This window comes from Rattus rattus, chromosome 1 (assembly GCF_011064425.1).
Source record: "Rattus rattus isolate New Zealand chromosome 1, Rrattus_CSIRO_v1, whole genome shotgun sequence".
NCBI classification, from domain to species: Eukaryota; Metazoa; Chordata; class Mammalia; order Rodentia; family Muridae; genus Rattus; species Rattus rattus.
In genome coordinates, this window is record NC_046154.1 from 261,094,197 (window position 1) to 261,111,396 (window position 17,200).

The 17,200-nt window shown below is 51.7% G+C and overlaps 1 pseudogene; it reads right to left on the reverse strand.

Annotated features, from left to right (window-relative positions):
• Positions 1 to 900: 900 nt before the first annotated feature.
• Positions 901 to 1,232, reverse strand: LOC116890198 (annotated as a pseudogene).
• Positions 1,233 to 17,200: the final 15,968 nt, after the last annotated feature.

Here is a 17,200-nt window from a genome sequence, read left to right on the forward strand (position 1 = left end):
GTGATCAAGGTGGGAGGACCCAGTCCATTGTGGGTGGTGATGTCCCTGGGCTGGTGGTCCTGAATTCTATAAGAAAGCAAGCTGAGCAAGCCAGGGGAAGCAAGCCAGTAAGTAACATCCCTCCATGGCCTCTGCATCAGCCCTGGCCTCCAGGTTCCTGCCCTGTGTGAGTTCCTGTTCTGACTTCCTTTGGTGATGAACAGCAATGTGGAGGTGTAAGTTGAATAAACCCTTTCCTCCCCAACTCGCTACTTGGTCATGATGTTTTGTGCAGGAATAGAAACCCTGACTAAGACATGTATCTAAGCATGGAACCGATCTTCTGTTTTGGAGTAGCACTCCCCATCTCCATGAAAAGAGTGGACAACAGTAAGTAGAATTATTGTAATTATGTAACAGCCCTAGACCTTAGCACAACCGACTCCATGGTGGAAGGGCCATTCAGGCCATAAAACCCCACATGTATACAGCTCCACCCAGCAGAACTAAAACAGAGGTCTAAGCCACCAAAGTCCACAGTTCTGGGAAGGTCTCTAACTAACCTTGGACTAACCTTGCTTTTTAGCTCCTATAGTTCTGCTTCCGGCTAATTTTTGTTTGTTTATTTTTTTTGGGAACACCTTATTCATTAATTATACAGGTAACGTGGAGTAGACGGCGCGTACAGAAGTCGGGAACACCTCATTCATTGATTTTTGTCACTTATCTAGTTCAGTCGAATGCTCACAAGGAAAATAACCACCCAAGGCAGAAACTTCATTCAGAGCTTCACGAGAGCAGACAGATCAATACCGATCAACGTCCCTGCTTCTGACCGAATCATTCATCTTCAAACAGGTCATTTTGTAAGATGGACATCCGTGTTACGCCTTGAAAAGCTGGAGCACAACGTACAACCACAGAGTCAGAATCTTCATCAACGTATCCAGACAGGCGTCTGCTTGTAGTTTTTGGTATCCAAAACCTTTTTGCCGCACATCGCACACATGCCTTTTTTTGTAGGCACAGCCTCGACTGTCATGAGAACCTGGCTGGTGTACAGAACTTTTACAAATTCTGCAAGTGGAGAACTTATTTTTTTCCATGTGGATCAAACCTTGCTTCTTTTGACGTCAAAGCTTTATTTTCTGTGGTGTTCCGGGCCCTGCCCTTCCATGTGTCTGGAGTGATAACCCTGCCGAGTTTCTTTTCACACTTTTCACACACCATCCTTCCACGGGTCGTCCTGTCCCCTCAACCCATAAAGCAGGAGCAGTTGTCAAAATACATCAACAACACCTGTTTATTTTTAAACAGGGCTTCATTAAGTAGCTTTGCCTGGCCTGGAACTCTGTGTAAACCAGTCTGGCATCAAACTCATAGGGATCTTCCTCTGTCTCTCAGGCGATGGGGTGAAATGTGCATGTCTCACCACACTTGACCCCGTTTGAAGTTTTAAGAAGAGAAGCTATTAAATAAGCCCCCCCCCCTTTTTGAGGCAGGCTTTCTCCATGTAGCCCTGGCTGTCTCAGAGCCTGCTCTGTAGACGAGGCTGGCTTCAACTTAGAGATCTGCCTGCCTCTGCCTTCTGAGCGCTGGGACAAGAGAGTGCCCCATTACCGTTCTCCTAATTTCTCCCTTCTTCATTTCAGAGAAAATCAGTTTTGTCCCAAGAATGCAGAATTTGGGATTCTCAAATACTTCATCAGAGTGCCCTCTGTACAGGTTGGCATCCGTATGAGAGAATCCAGTGGCAAGACCTGTCTTCTGTCAATCTGATAGCCTCCTAGGACGAGGTGTACAGATCAGAAGCCTAACCTTCCAAGGTCTTGGATTTTCAGTTTCATCCCTTGAAAGGCTGTGCGGCGGGCGGAGGGGAAGTGTTTCAGTACACCGGAGGTACACCATCTGTCCACTAGGGGGCAGCAGAGGAGCACGGAGGAAACTGCTCTGACACCCAGAGCCTAGCGTGCCAGCAACCTGCAGCTCCTATTCCAGGAGCCAGACCTGGGCGGCTCCTGATCACAGCCTATCATTGGCCACAGAGGCATGCTTTGTACTAATCGGGAAGTTCTCATTGTTTTAGGTAGACTGTGACGCGGCGAGTGACATTTGTGTGGATTTTAGTCTCTATCCACAGGAGTCCCACACCTTGTATGGTATCCGGGTGGGTGGGTGGGAGATGAGCTGACTGCCAAGAGATGTGAGATGTCCTGGGCAGCCTTGTTTGTGAAGGAAACCGTGCACTGCAGGTCTAAATACCAGAGGAGAGGCACCAAGGGCTTGTTGTCACATTGCCTCGCTTGCTTGCTGTCCCCCATCTGTCCAGCAGGAGGCAGCACGTGGTTCCAGGAGCCAAGTACCATCTTTAGAGCCTTCTGAGGCCGACGAGGCTGGTGGTCCATGCCTCGTAAGGTTGGCAGACGGAAAAGGCCCCAGGGGGCACAAGCAAGGCAGGCATCAGAAGGCCACACCTGAGTTACTAGGGCTTAGTTGGCCTATGTGGGTCCCCAGCTCATAGGTCCATCACCCTGTAGTCCTGGAGTCTCAGGGTGCACAGTCGGGGCCATGCCAGAGTGGGAGTTTAAATGTCTTGCTTTCCAGTGTAGTGTGTGTCCCTCCATTGTCTCAGTAGGAACACACAGGAAACCTGAGCGTTAGGGTCTGCCTGACGTGACCAGAGATCTGGAGGGATCCTTTCTCTGCTGCTAAAAGTAGCCCAGTTCCTATCAGGATCCTTGAAGAAACCACGCACCATCTGCTCTCTGTGGCTGTGTATGCCTGACCCCCAAATATGCTTCCAACGTCTTGCCTGTCCATTCAGTGGGCATTTGGTCTCTTAATTCCGATATTCCCTGACAGTCCCTGGAGTCTGTACCTGCATTTCCTGACTCTACCACAAGGCCCTCATCCCTTAATCCACACTGAGCGAGGTCAGGACCTGTGTCCCTGTGCCTGGCAGGGGAGGGGTGGTCTTGAACACCTGATGTCTAAATGGAAGGGAGGCCTGTATGCATTTCCTTTGCCCTCTGAAGCAATGGCTTTCCCATCCACAGAAGCTTGGCAGGGAGTGTGTGTGTGCGCATGCGTGTGCATGTGCATGAGTACTCACATGCTTTTGGGACCAGAGGCAATCTTCTGTAGAGGTTGTATGTGCACAGGCACAGACAGGTAGAGGCAGGCACAGACAGACATGCTTGCATTGAATCAGGAAGCATGAAGCTCTGGGAACAACGGCAGATGTGTGAGAGAGACATTTGTTGATGTGTTACTTGCACAGAGAGAAGCACTACATGGGGCACTACCAGGAGTGTGATGTTACTGAACCCAGATCCTGAAGGGGGATCCAGCCCGAGGCCTACAGTGGGGCTGCTACACTGTGTTGCTTGACTGACAGTCAGCACCGTGGAGGGCAGAGGAGCCTCACACTGTTACCTAGTGCTGTTTGAGGGACTTTCCTGACTCTTGAAAAACGTGTTTGTGTGTGTGCAAGTGCATGTATGTGTATGTGTGCACATGCACACGTGTGAATGTGTATGTGTGTGCATGTGTATGAGTGTGTGTATATGTGGGTGCCTGTGTGTACGTGGGTGTGTGTATGTGTGTGTGAGAGTATGAATGTATGAATGTGTGTATGTGTATGTATATGTGTGTGAGTGTGTGTATATGCATGTGTATGTGAGTGTGTTATGTATGTACATGTATGTACGTGTGTGTGTGTGTGCGCGTGCGCACACATGCACATGTGCCCATGGAGGCCAGAATAGGGCTGTTGGATCTCCTGGAACTAGTGATTGAGAGCTGCTTGATGTCTGCGCTGGGAACTGAACTCTGGTCCTCTGGAAGAGCAACAACTGAGCCATCTCTCCGGCCCCATTTCCTGAATCTTGAACCCAGCCCTTTCTGATTCCTCTTCTATCATTCTGTTATTGCTCTGCCTTTCCTCCAGCACTGGGATGTGATAGTGTGTGTGTGTGTGTGTGTGTGAGGGTGTGTATGTATGAGTGTGTATATGTATATGTACATGTGAGTGTGTATACATGTATGTGTGAATATATATGTGTGAGTGTGTATATGTATTTATGTATATATGTGTGTATATATGTGCATATGCATGTGTATATAATGTATATATGTGTATTGAGACTGTGTATATTTGTATATGGTGTGTATATGTGTGTGAGCATGTGTATATGTGTATGCAAGTGAGTGTGTGTATATATGTATGTGAGTGTGTGTATATATGTATGTATGAGTGTGTGTTTATGTGTGTGGGAGTATGTATGTGTGTATGTAAGTGTATATGTGTGAGTGTGTATATGATATCTGTGTTTGAGAGAGAGAGAGGGGGGGCCTCGGGGGTTAATTTTACCCATTAAGCAATCTTCCCAAGTACACATTTTTTTGTTATTCTTAGAATTTCTTCATGGCCAACTTCTTGGGCAGCAGGTCTCAGCAGACCTGTTACAGTGCCTTGGTTCTCATGACTCTACGCTTCTCCTTTTCCTGGTCCAGCGGCTGCTGGTCTGGGACAGGACATTGCTTCTGGAGGGATGTCTCCTAGGCTTAGCATAGCTTTGAGTGTCTGTTTTCTGTCACCAGGGAGCTTCTTGAGACTGGGGGGGGGGATCAGCATTAGTGGAGAGGGGTCAATCAGAAGAAAAGGAAGGCCACAGGGATAGGGGAGTTCTGAGCTGAGTGGCTCCTTCCTGTGGGGCCTAGTCAGCATGGCTTCTCCTTCAGGCCCCCAACCCTGCTGTCAAGGACTGTTTCCCCTCCCACCACTGGCCTGCTGACAAGGGCCAGCCCATCTGGCCCAGGCCAGATGCTGAGGTGGCAGGCAGAGGAGGGGGTGGGACTGGCGACAAGCTGGAGCTTGGGCAGCCTGCCCAGTGCTGAGCTGGCAGCTGGTCCTGAGAGCAGGTGGGGCCCCACCCAAGCAGGCTGGGGCAGGTAGGGCAGGCCTGTCTCCAGCAGGGAGGGAAGAGAGGTGATGGGGCAAGTCTGGGCTCTGCTTTGCCAAGATGGAAGAAAGGTTGTGGGGGCAGCAGTGTGTCCTGTAGGGATTCCTTGTGTGCGGGGATGAAGGGCTTCACTTCTGTAGTCTATGCCCACTCATCTTTGTGACTGTTCATGCACTTGGTTCACATGCGTGTCTGTAGTCTTTCTGTGCTGTACCCAGGCACCAATGGGTCTAGGTAAGGCATAGTGGGTGTTATGTGAAGGTCTGGAATGGATGCTGGTCTGTGGAAGGCCAAGTACCCAAAGGACTGTCCTGTGTGCCTTTTCCCCCCAAAGACATATATGGCTTTTGTATGTAGTGTTCAGGGAAGACACCCATGGGAGCCAGTGCTCAGATGGTTTTTCTAAAGGTATGTGTGTGTGCACGTGTTACACATATGTATGTTTGTATGTGAGTGTGTATGCATGTGTATACATGTATGTGTGTGTAAGAGTACATGTGTGTGAGTGTGCACATGTGTATGTGTGTGCATGCAGACCTGTGTGCCACTCCAGAGGCAAGAGCTGGCTGTGGTCTCTCATGTGAGTTATCTGGAGAACAGAGTATAAGATTTTAGGCTGAAGCTTGAGTGGATCTGGCCAGACACAGGACCAATTTGTTCCTGTGATTTCCAACTGCGATAGTCTGTCACCCTCCTGCTGGCTCTGTGTGTGTGTGTGTGTGTGTGTGTGTGTGTGTGTGTGTGTGTGTGTGTGTGTATGTATGTAGTCAGAGGTCAGTGGCAGGTATTTTTCTCAACTGTCCACCTAGTTACTTTTTGCTTTACCTTTGTATGCAGTGTGTGTGTCTGTGAGGTGTGTATGTGTTGGTGTGTGTGTGTGATGTGTGTGTGTGAGGTGTGTGTGTTGGTGTGTGTGTGAGGTATACATGTGTTGGTGTGTGAAGTGTGTGTGTATGTATGTGTATGTGTGGTGTGTATGTGTTGGTGTGTGTGTATGTGTGTGTGAGGTGTGTGTATATGTGTGTGTGTGTGAAGTGTGTGTTGTGTGTGTGAGGTATGTGTGTATGGGGAGGTGTGTGCATGTGGGGTGTATATGTGTGTGGTGTGTGTGGTGGTGTGTATGTGTTGGTATGTGTATGTGTGTGTGAGGTGTGTATGTGTGTATGTTGGTGTGTGTTTGTGTGTGTGAGGTATGTGTGTGGTGTGTATGTGTGTGTGTGTTGGTCTGTGTGTGTGTGGGGGTGGGTGTGTGTGTGTGTGTGTGGGTGTGTGTGTGTGTGTATGTGTGTGTGTGTGTAGGTGTGTGTGTGGTGTATGTGTTGGTGTGTGTGTATGTGTGTGTATGTGTGTATGTTGGTGTGTGTGAGGTATGTGTGTGGTGTGTGTATGTGTGTGTGTGTTGGTCTGTGTGTGTGAAGTGTGTGTGTATGTGTGTGTGTATGAGGTGTGTGTGTGTGTGCACTCACATGCATGTGTAGTCAGAAGTTGACAACACGAATCATCCTTGATTTCTCTCCACTTTGTTGACCAAGGCGGGGTCTCTTGCTGAGCATGGAGCTTCAGTCAGGCCAGCCAGACCCTTTGCCTCATGGATCCCCGATCTCGGCTTCCCACAGCCTGGAGGGATCCTTCCTGGGGATTGATGGAGCTGGGCTTAACATAGTCCACCAAGACTGTCCTCTTTTCTTTTTTAATGTAGGTTCTGAGGATCTAAACTCTGGCCCTTAAACCTTGCAGGGGGCATTTTACTGGCTTTCCACCTCATTTTTTTTTTTTTTTGAGGCTTCTCAGTGAACATGGTGCTTGCTAATCATGCTAGGTGGGCTGTCAGGGGGCTCCAGGGAGCTGGTTGTCTCCACTTCCCCTACATACTCTTGCTACAGCCAGTTTTTATTTGTGCTCTGGGGATCTGAACTCGGGTTCTTTGCTCGGCAAGCGCTTTACCCACCGACCTCCCCCTTCTGCTTGGTCCCTACCTCCCATCAGGGTTTCCCTTTGTATCCTAGCGGAGAACCTATCTAACAGTTCTTAAAACCTCTGTGTGTCATGTGGAACATGCATGTGCATATGTACTTCCACACGGCCTCTAGACACTGATGTGTGTGTGTGTGTGCCCGTGTGTGTGTGTGTGCACGCGCTCGAGTGTGTGTGTGCACGCGCTCGAGTGTGTGTGTACAGGCTGAGCTGAGTTGACATGTCCTCTATAGCTTGAGATTGGGCACATCCTGTCATCTCCTCCAAAGACCGCATAAGCTGACAGGTGGCTTCTTTCTGTCCCCTACTCCATTCCCTCCATCCTCCCTGGGCATGGAAAACCACGGTAAGGCTGAGAGTGGTGTCCCCAAGCTTGCTGTAGTGTGATGGCTGGCTTCAGATGACCACTAGCTAGGAACCTGTGCAGCCAAGGCAGTGAAGGAGTTGTGCTGTAGAGCTTGGTGGTCCTGGGTTCAAACTAGACTTCTCCTTCTCTTGTTTCGTGTGGCCCGGGACGGCCACCTTCTCCAGCTGAGTTTGTGAAGTGGGCCTGGTTCTCGTTCCAGTGGGAAGATAGGATGTTCGAAATGTACCACGGGGTTTGGTGCCGAGTACCCAGGGCAGTTGTGGGTCCTTTTCCTTCTTAAGTGATCCCCTGTTGTTGTGCTTTGAGATTACATCAAGATGTTTTGGAGTCTTGCAGGACTGGCTGGCCATGAGACTGGAACGGACACCTTGACTCTAGGTTATGGTATACAATCTGGCGTGACCTACAAGCGCCCTGGCAACCCGGAGGGAGGTAGAGTTAAAGCAGAATTCCTCAAAGAATTCCTCCGAAGTAGGCAGAAAGTCGGTGTTATGGTAGAGAGTGCAAAGTGAATCTGAAAACTGAGGCCATGGAGCGGCCACAAAGGAACCATCTGTAGACTCCAGAAAGCCTGCAAACCTCAAGGGGGCAGACCGAATACCTACGGTACAAGCCCACCCATTTCAAAGTAACTGAAGCCCCTTTCCCCACTCCCCAGAGCCACTGAAACCCTTTACCCCTCTCAAGGGTAGGTTAAACTCTCCCCTTACCCCAGAGGGCAAACTGTTCCAGAGGTCCGGACTCGCCACCCCCACCACCCCTGGGCGGCTCCCTGCTGACTCAGGCTGGCTCGGCTTAGCGGGCGGGCCGGGGTGGGAATATGCCGGGCATAGGGCCAGAGCCGGGTGCGGCGGCGGGTGAGTCATCGGGATCGGCGCGGTGGCGCCGCCCGGCCCCGGCGGCCGTGGGAGCGCTCGGGCACAGCCAATGGGTGGCTGCCACCCGGCCCGCTCCGCCACGCCCCTCCGCGGCACGCCGCCTCTGGTTCCCAGCTCCTGAGCCCCTCGACAGACCCCCGACCCTGGGGACCTGTAGATCTTGCAGGACTCTGCCTTCCTGGGGCGGCTGCAGGGAGCAGCGTGGGGCTAGGGAGTTGAGCGGAGAGCTGCTTCTGTAGTCCTTTCTGCTACAAACCCCGCTGGTGAGGGCTACTCCAAGTCTCCAGGAGGCCCTGCACCGCATGGGGGCTCTGGGTTCTTAGGTGTCCACAACATCACTGATTAGTGCAACCTCACGTCTCCAGGAGGCCCTGTCCCATCTGGGGGCTCTGAGTCCTTACTGTGCTCGAGACACCCTCTGGTTAAGGCCTGCTTCCCCAGGAGATCCTGACCTGAATGGAGGGGGGGGGTCAGAGTCCTCACAGTGCCCCTCTGGATCCTTTCCGGGTAGCGACATTGGGGTACTCATTACCTTCTCAAAGGGGACAGACTCCCTTGTTTCCCAGACTGTGCTGGTTGAACCCTGGCATAGTCTCCTTGGCTAAAGTTTTCTGTCCCCAGACAGCCACACCACAGACTACTTTCTGCTTCAGAAAATAGACACTGTACCAAGAAGTTTATGTTCCTAGGACTCTAGTGACCCCAGATGTTGGCCAGCCTTCTCTGGGCTTTGGCCTGGGCACACTGATGCACACACAGGCTCATCAGCACAGAGGCCCAGGCAAGTGCAGACGACAGGCCCCTATTGTCATATGCTCTATACAAGTACAGGAGGCCCATAACACAGGGAGAGACAGAAGACCTTTCTCTTTTTCCTGTAGATTCCTATGAAGGTAAAGAAAGTGTCTGGTAATTGGCAAATCTTCAAGAAATGTTAGGTATGGCTCTCTCTCACAGAGATACAGCCCCACAAACACAAACACACACCCCCACTGAGAACCTCAGACACGCACACATGCTTAGATACACATCGATACAGACACATCTGCACAGATCTGCAGACACAACTAACCCCCCCACCCCCACCCCCAAACCAGGAAAGCAGCAACCCCCACAGCAATCATAAAATCAAGTTTTACTGCCCAGGGTGTGATGGGAACCAGCAGCCAGCTGGGCGGGGGCAGGAGGCCTCAGCGTCTGGGCGGTGCCTGATCTGCCCCAGCTCCCACTCAGCCCCAGGGTCAGGACGCCTTCAGTTTTTTTTTCTGACCCGCCCTCCTCTGTCCCCAAGAGCAAGTCACCCCATCCTTTCTCCACTGTTGCCTAAAAGCACGCCACACCCTCTTGCGACAACTGAGCCCTAGGCTATCTCCCCCCTTCCACCCTCCCCCCTGTGTGTACCTGCTAGCAGGGCCTGACAGCTTTCTGGGTAGGTTTGGGGTCTGCAGAAGTATTCTTTCCCTGACAGTCTTCTGGGCTGAGGGTTCAGCTCTGAGGACTTGGCTGCTCAGCCCTCTTCAGCCGGAAGGGAACAGAAAGGACTTCAGGCCCTGCACAGTTCCCAGGTAGCCTCTCTCCATTTTGCCTTGTAGTCCCTGCCTGTGAGGCTGCAGAAACTTTAGAGTCAGAGAGAGCTAGGAGGAAGCCCCGAGTCTGGGCCTGGATTAGCGCCTCTCTCCTGATGAACTTAGGCCACATTGGCCTAGTCTTCCATTTAGTATTTCCCCATTGCTCTCATACCCACCCCCGCCCTGCAATGGGCACCAGAGTCTGGCAGGCTGGCCCCCACCTCACTGCTGGCCCCCACCTCACTGCTGGCCCCTACCTCACAGCCTGGCCCTGTGAGGAAGAGACTCACAGGGGGGGTGGGGGGATCACACAGAGACTCTTTGGGAATCGGCTGGGATTAAGAGCAGGGCTCTGGTCCTTGCGATTAGTAAAGTCCTGAATGCTAGCTAGCCCGTGTCTGTTCCTTCCCAGTCCCTGGCCATTTTCCCGTGAACAGATCTGTGTCCCCTGAGGTCTGACTTTGCTCAGGTCTGGCACGGGAGCTGAGATCCAGAAGGACTCTGGCCTTGACTTCTGCACCTAATAAGAAATGAATGTCAGGTACAGTGATAATATCAAGTGTCAGGGGACACAGGTCCTAAGAGGTTTGCTAAGAGTCACCTAGGAAAGGGTTCTGAGGGAGAGGGGACAGAGCAAAGGAATGCCTAGTCTGCATGGCCAGGGGCCTTGAAGAAGGGGACAGTACTTATTCTGCTCCCTTTATGGAGCACTCTGTGTCTTCTAGCCCTATGGGCTGGTTCTGAAGGTTGACCACAAAAGGTGAACTTTTGATTAGAAAGCTGAATAAAGGTGAAAGGGCCAGGTGCAGTGCAGACGCCATTCTCACACCTGGTCCTTGATGTTTTATCTACAGGGCAACCTCCAGGGCTGGCTGGACACTGGTCAGGGTCTGGACTCCCAGAGGTTCTGGGACTTGGGGAACATTCCACTTTGCTCTCTTGCTTCTCAGCCAAGCTCTGCCAGCCTGTGGACCCCTGTCCTGTCCTACCAAAGGGCCCCTGGGGAGCTAAGAAGGCCCCCTCCAGTATTTGGACCCTAAACAAGCCCCTTTCTTTTTTGCCTTTAGATTTTCTGTCCCCCCACTTTGCCCCAAAGGCTTGGATGAGCCAGAAGGGTGGGGCTCCCCTGTTGGCAAGACTCAATTTTGCTGGCTGGGAGATTTTCAGAGTGCTAATTAAAAGGAACCACCCAGAGAGAATGACTTCACTTGTTCACACACACACCCTTCTGCCCTGCCCTCTCCAGTGGCCCCATTCACACACGGAGCTCACTGAGGTGGAGGAGCCCACGGCAAAGGCAAGATCCTTTGTGTCTGTCCATGAGCCAAGTGCAGGCTCAGAGCATTTTTAGCGTTTCCCCTCCTAGTCCAATGTTGCTGTGGCTGCATTTCCCTCGCTCGTCCCCTCCCAGGTGAACTAGACAGGCAGAAACTGACTCTAGGTGGGAAAGAAGATGGTGTCTTCCTAGGTCACTCGCACCCCCCCCCCCCGGCCCCGAACTCTCCCGAGAGATGTGCGCCTATGAGGAAATCTTCCCCTGGTTGGGATTCTGTCCAGCTCTCGGGCTTCATCCCCATGTGGAGTGGGCCTCACTGGAGAGAACTTAGTAGGGCTATCGTGTACTGTGGTGTGAAGATCTCTCTCCGAATTACCTACTCTCTTCTCTACTCTCTAAACTCTTCCCAAAATGTGGCCACAATTCCTTCCACTCTGGACTGCCGGGTGGCCACAGGAGCCTAAGGTGGGCTCTAACACCCATGTTAGAATATTTAATGAAGATTCTTAGAGCTCAATGCTCCCAAATACTCTTGCATTGCCTTTTGGGAAGACCACACTGACTCACTTGGTCTTGGTTACTTAGTGGAGGGGTGAAATGTAACTTTCTGGGCTGACTCCGGATCCGGGAGATCCTCGGTGCTAGGCAGCGTTAGAGCCACTGGGAGGCGAATAGCCGCCAAGAGCAACCCTTGAGTGGGGAGAGAGGAGGAGCCAGGTTCTTTCTCAGTCTCCCTGCATTCTGGGATTGCCCTGTAGGGGTCGCCCTAAGCCAGGTTTCCACAGATAGCGGACGCTCATTGCTTCTTCAGACTCTGGGTCGCATCTGCGACCCTCTGTCCCCCAATTTGAATTCTTTCTTTCCTCCGGGGTCCTCCAGCAATCAGGAGCTCAGGACAAGGCATGAAGCAGGGACGGAGAGAGCTTGTGACTTAGAGACTCTGAAGTGACAAGAGTGACAAAGTCGGTGGCTAGAAAGAGTACATGCAAATGACATGCAAACGAGCATCGCTGGACCGCCCTGGGTAGCACCCGCCAGTCTGGGCCCAGGCAGGCAGCCTTTTCCTAGCCCTAGGTGAGGATAGAAGCGCCTGACTCTTTCCTGACTGTGTAGACATATGCTAAATGCTTCGTTACCCTCCTTAATTGCCACTATAACCCAGGCAGGGGCTATCGTCCTCATTTTACAAATGGCTCCCGTGATTGTTTTTGTTTTCTCCCCTTTCTCTTTCTACAAATCTGATGGCAAGTGAGTTTGGGACTAATCCAGCAAGCAACCCTCCTCTTCCAGTAGGGTCTTCCCGAGAGAGTAGGAATGAGGCTTTGCTCTCCGGGGCAGAAATACCGAGCACCCCCAAAATGCCGCAGGAAGGGGAGAACGATGTCTCAAGGGGTGCCAGCTTTAGTCTACTTGGGTCCTCTGCCCCACTGCTTGCTGACTTAGTCTCTCACGACGGTGGTCACCTGTTCAACTTCTATCCCTTTGCTGGGTCAGTTGTACCTTATTCTTTGTGTTTGTGGTGGGGTCTGGGGTTTGGAATTGTCCTATCTAACTTATCAGACTTGTCTTCAGGAGTCCCAGGGGCTGTAGGTGGCATTCCAGGGAGGGAGAAGGACCTGGTGGGTTTTGGCATTGCTTTTCCCTTACACTCGGGTGGATGGGGATCTCAGTCCCCATCGTAGTGAACTCTGTTCTACCTTGGCCTCAGTGAGGAGTCCATCTTTGGCTCCTTAACACCATTAGGGTCTCCAGCATCCTCCATTTTCTGGGCCCTGTTCTTTCTTCCCCAACAACCTACTCAGCCAGGTCCCCCTTCTCAATGCCACTCCTTTGGTTGCTGAATTCCCCTGAGTGTTTTTTCTCTCCCTAGGATTTACTGTTCCTGGGGACAGGAAGCCTGAGGTGCACGACGCCTGAATGTTACCAGTGCTTGGGCCTCTATAGGCCCTAGACTCCTGCTCGAGCACAGCTGTGAGGATGTAGGCTCAGGACTATTTGGGGGCAGAGATGTTGCAAGCTGGCACTTGAACAGCTGCATGTGTGTGCACGCACATGTGTGTGTGTGTGTGTGTGTGTGTCTGCGTGTACGTGTGTGTTAGGCACACACCCGCTTTCCATTTCTACCCTGTCTGCACCCTACACAAGCCCCCGTAGCCACTGTTCCCACAGAGGTGACCAGACCTTGCCTCATCAACCGTTTCCTTCATTCACACACCTCCGTCCCTCCTGAGGTCATTCTGTACACCTTTGTCCACTGCGCCACCTAATTCTCCCCCAGGTGTTCCATCTGGTCTGAGCATGGCTCTTTCTTTGGGCTTCCCCCAGCTCCCCAGAGAGGGGAGCATCATCAGTGCCAGTCAGAGGGCAGACAGACATAGGATTTGGAGAGGAATTACAGACAACTGCAAACTCCAGCTCAGCCCCCTTTGGTTGTGGGGATCTAGGACAAGACCTTTAGGTTTGCAGAGCCTTAGTTTTCCCGGCTACCATACCAGGCTAGCCAGAGGTGACCTACGCAAAGCGCCTGGCAGAAGCTAGCTTCACATCCAATGGTGATCTTCATGCATGGTATCAACCCCAAAAGTGACTTCCTGGAAGAGAGGCCATGAAGACTGCCCCCCCCCATGTCCTCTTAGTGCCCTTTCCTCCTTGACGGTGCCTCCCTTAGCTCTTTTCTTACTTTGCTTCTGGAGATGTGGGTGGAGCAGAGCCTGCCCCTGGAAGGGTTTGGTGGTGGGCTCTGAAGGTCCCTGCCAGTTGCCCGTAGCAGGAAGTGGTCCTGTACAAGCAGATGGTCTGAGAGGTTTCCACAGCCTGGAGGGGGCCTGAAACTCTCAGCCAGTCCTTCACAGAAGCAAGGGTGGAGAAAGGGCACCAGCCTACGGGGCTTACCCACAGAGAGCATCCCATGCAGGCTGGCTCTGGTCTCCTTCCAGTTTCGATCAGAGGGCGGCGTGAGGCTGGGAGGGGTGGAGTTGGAGGCTTTTCTTTGGAAACCCTCAAAGCTTAGGAGGAGAACAAAGTCAGGTCAGAGATTGTCTTATAGCATGGGACCTTGCTGTCACTGACAAAGCCCTCATGCCAAGTGCTACGTGTCTAGGATGTGTGTGGGGGAGCCCGGACTTCCACATACAACCTAAGATATCAGCCCTTGCACAGTCATAACGTCTGACCCCGACATGACCCTCCCGCATGCCCTCCATCCCGCACGCCCCTCTCACGCTCTTTATACTCCCAATATGCAACTGAATGCTGCACACACTCAGGCCACGCCTTTATATATTTTCTCTATTTTATTTTATTTTTTTCTGGAGGCAGCTGGGTGTGTAGCCCAGGTTGGCCTCAAACACCTCATCTTCCTGTTTTAGCCTCCTGAGTGTTGGGATCTCAGGTGTGATCCCACCAAGCCTGACTACCCATTCACTTATGCTCTCACGAGTGCACACGCACACACAGTTCCACACATGCACAACCGATATCTTGGCATGTTCCGGTTCATGCTTCTCACAAGCTCCCTCAGAGCCAGAGGAGTCCCGGGAAGGCTGGTATCAGATAGGGCAGGCCTGGTAGGTGAGTGAGGGGTAAGGACTTGAAGTTAATGACCAAAGCAAACAGCTCAGTGTTCATTCTGAGGGCTCTGCAGGTGTCATATACGCTGTGTTCCCAGGAGAATTGTTATTCCCCTGGTCACAGACGGGGAAGCTCAGGGAGGCCAAGCCTTTGGCCGCAGGCCTCACTGTCATTGCTCTGTGGAGACAGTACCTGACCCTCATCCTCGGACCACGGAAACCCGTTCTGTTGACACTCAGCCTTACTTAGCTCCTTGCTTGAAACACTACTAGGATCCCTGGCTTCAGCTTCCTGAGAATCTAAGTCTCGTGACTTTACCCAGGATCAGCTGTGACAGTTACGTCCTGAGGAGAGTTACCTCTCTCTTAGGCTCCTTTGTATCAGTGATTGGTTCTAGTATCAGGCATCCAGGAGCCGGTGGGAAAAGGGTTTTCTGGGAGACCTTGCTTCATTCAGGCTCCCAGGACCGGTTGGGTTGCAGGAGCCTAGGCTACCTGCAGGGGGAGTCGAGTGTGGGAGAACCCTGCCCTAGCTTGGAATTCTGGGAATGAGTGCGGCCTGGATAAGCCTGGCTAGGACCAGGATGGGAGGGACTGTGCTGCACAGCCCCCACAGGCTCCCGTCTGCGTGCGTGTCTGCGTGCGTGTCTCTGTGTGTGAGAGAACACTTAGCCATGCGCTGCGATTTACACGACACAGCTAGGGAAGCCTGCGGAAGTCCTCATGTGTGATCTCACTATTCACGATGGTCGCACTGCATGGGAGGTGGTGCCACTCTAGACATATATGCACATACTTAAGCACAGGTCATAGGCATGATTATAACACGTAAGACCCGTGCCGGCTCTCTTTCCTTCTTTCCTTCTCTCTACTTTTTCTTATTTATATCCAAGGTCTGGTGCATGCTGGGAAAACACTACTCCCTGAGCTGTGGCCTCAGACCAGGCCTGGCTTTACAGCTATACCTCCAGCTCAGGTAACACCCGGCTCGGAGTAAGTTTATAAAATAAACGTGGTAGGGGTTGGGGATTTAGCTCAGTGGTAGAGCGCTTGCCTAGGAAGCGCAAGGCCCTGGGTTCGGTCCCCAGCTCCGGAAAAAAAAAAAAAAAAAGATAAAATAAACGTGTGTCAACGGAAGGACGTCGACAGTTTGCCTTTGTGAGTTCCTGGAAGGCTACCTTCAGGGGAATCTAATCTTTGGAAGAGTTTTGTTTTATTTTATTTTTTCTAATTTTACTCTTAATTATTAAAAGTGTATGACAGTTGTTTATGTTGTTTTTATGGGTGATTGTTGTGTGTATGTGTTTGGGCATCCACAGATGGAGGTCAGAAGACAGTTTATTATCTTTCCTTCTACCTCGGAGTTCCTGGGATTGAACGCAGGTTCTCAGGATTGGCAACAAGCTCTCTTTTGCCCACTGAGTCACCTCTCCTGCACCCCCATTTTTTCAAATGTTATTTTATTGTCTGTATTTTTTAGAATGTGAACAATGGGCTTGTGTTATTTGTATCTAGGACAGGAAACACAGGCTTAGTCCCGGGTCCCCTATCCACATTTAAAATGATACGACTATACTTAGGAAGTCAGGCATTGGGGTTGGGGATTTAGCTCAGTGGTAGAGCGCTTGCCTAGCAAGCTCAAGGCCCTGGGTTCGGTCCCAACTCCGAAAAAAAGAAAAAAAAAAAAAAAAAGAAGTCAGGCATTTCGGGGGAACTGTTTGTCCCTTTAGCCTCTCCACCGACTTCATCCTTCACCAGTTCCTTCGAGGCTCCTGCCCACAAGCTTAAGCTGGTTCACCTCCTGGAACCCTAGCAGGCCATACAACAATGGGTTAGCTGAGTCAGGAGTTGGGAGAGGGCCCGGGGTAGCATAGGCTGGGCCAGCAAGAAAGCAACTAGTTCTTGGACTGAGAGGAATCAGGCTGATGTTGCAGCAGGAAGGATTAAGGTTAGACAGGAGAGCTTCCTGACTGGAGAGGAGGCTGTGCAAGCTAGTGAGGTCACAGAGCTGTCCCCACTGCTGGAGGCAGCAGGTCCATTCTACCTCGGTCACTGGAACTGAAGGACCCACAGTGCTTAGCTTCCAGATGGTGATGACAGTGAATTTGTCTGAAATAGCGGCACTGAGGTCCCCCTCTGTGGACGCCACCTCAGGTTCCAAACGGCAGGATGAAGCAGACCTGGTCTATCAAGTGCTTGTTTGATTCTTGCTATGGGACCTTAGCAGGCAGCGGATTCCCTCTCGGGGCCTCATTTTCTTCTGCAGTGAAACAAGGGCATTGCCCAAAGTCATTTGTTGGGTCTCTCTGTTCTGTCGTTTGGCCACTGGCACAGGTCAAGTTCTCTGGGACAGGTTTGCTGCCAGGTGGGCTCTAGTTATATGGTGTGTTAGACCGGATTTCCTAAGGTCAGACATTGTGCCTGCCAAGATTTTAGGTAGCCACAATAGACCCTTGGTTTAGGGTGCCGCTGTCTGCTGCCCCAGTGCAGTCTCTTCCCTGGTCATGCTGGTCGTGCTGGTGACCTGACTACAGGCGTGACTCAGCTGGGGAAGGAGGGTGACTGGATGAAGAGCTCATGTTTGCCCCTTGAGGGAGTGAGTGGGTTAGGGGTTACTTAAGAAAT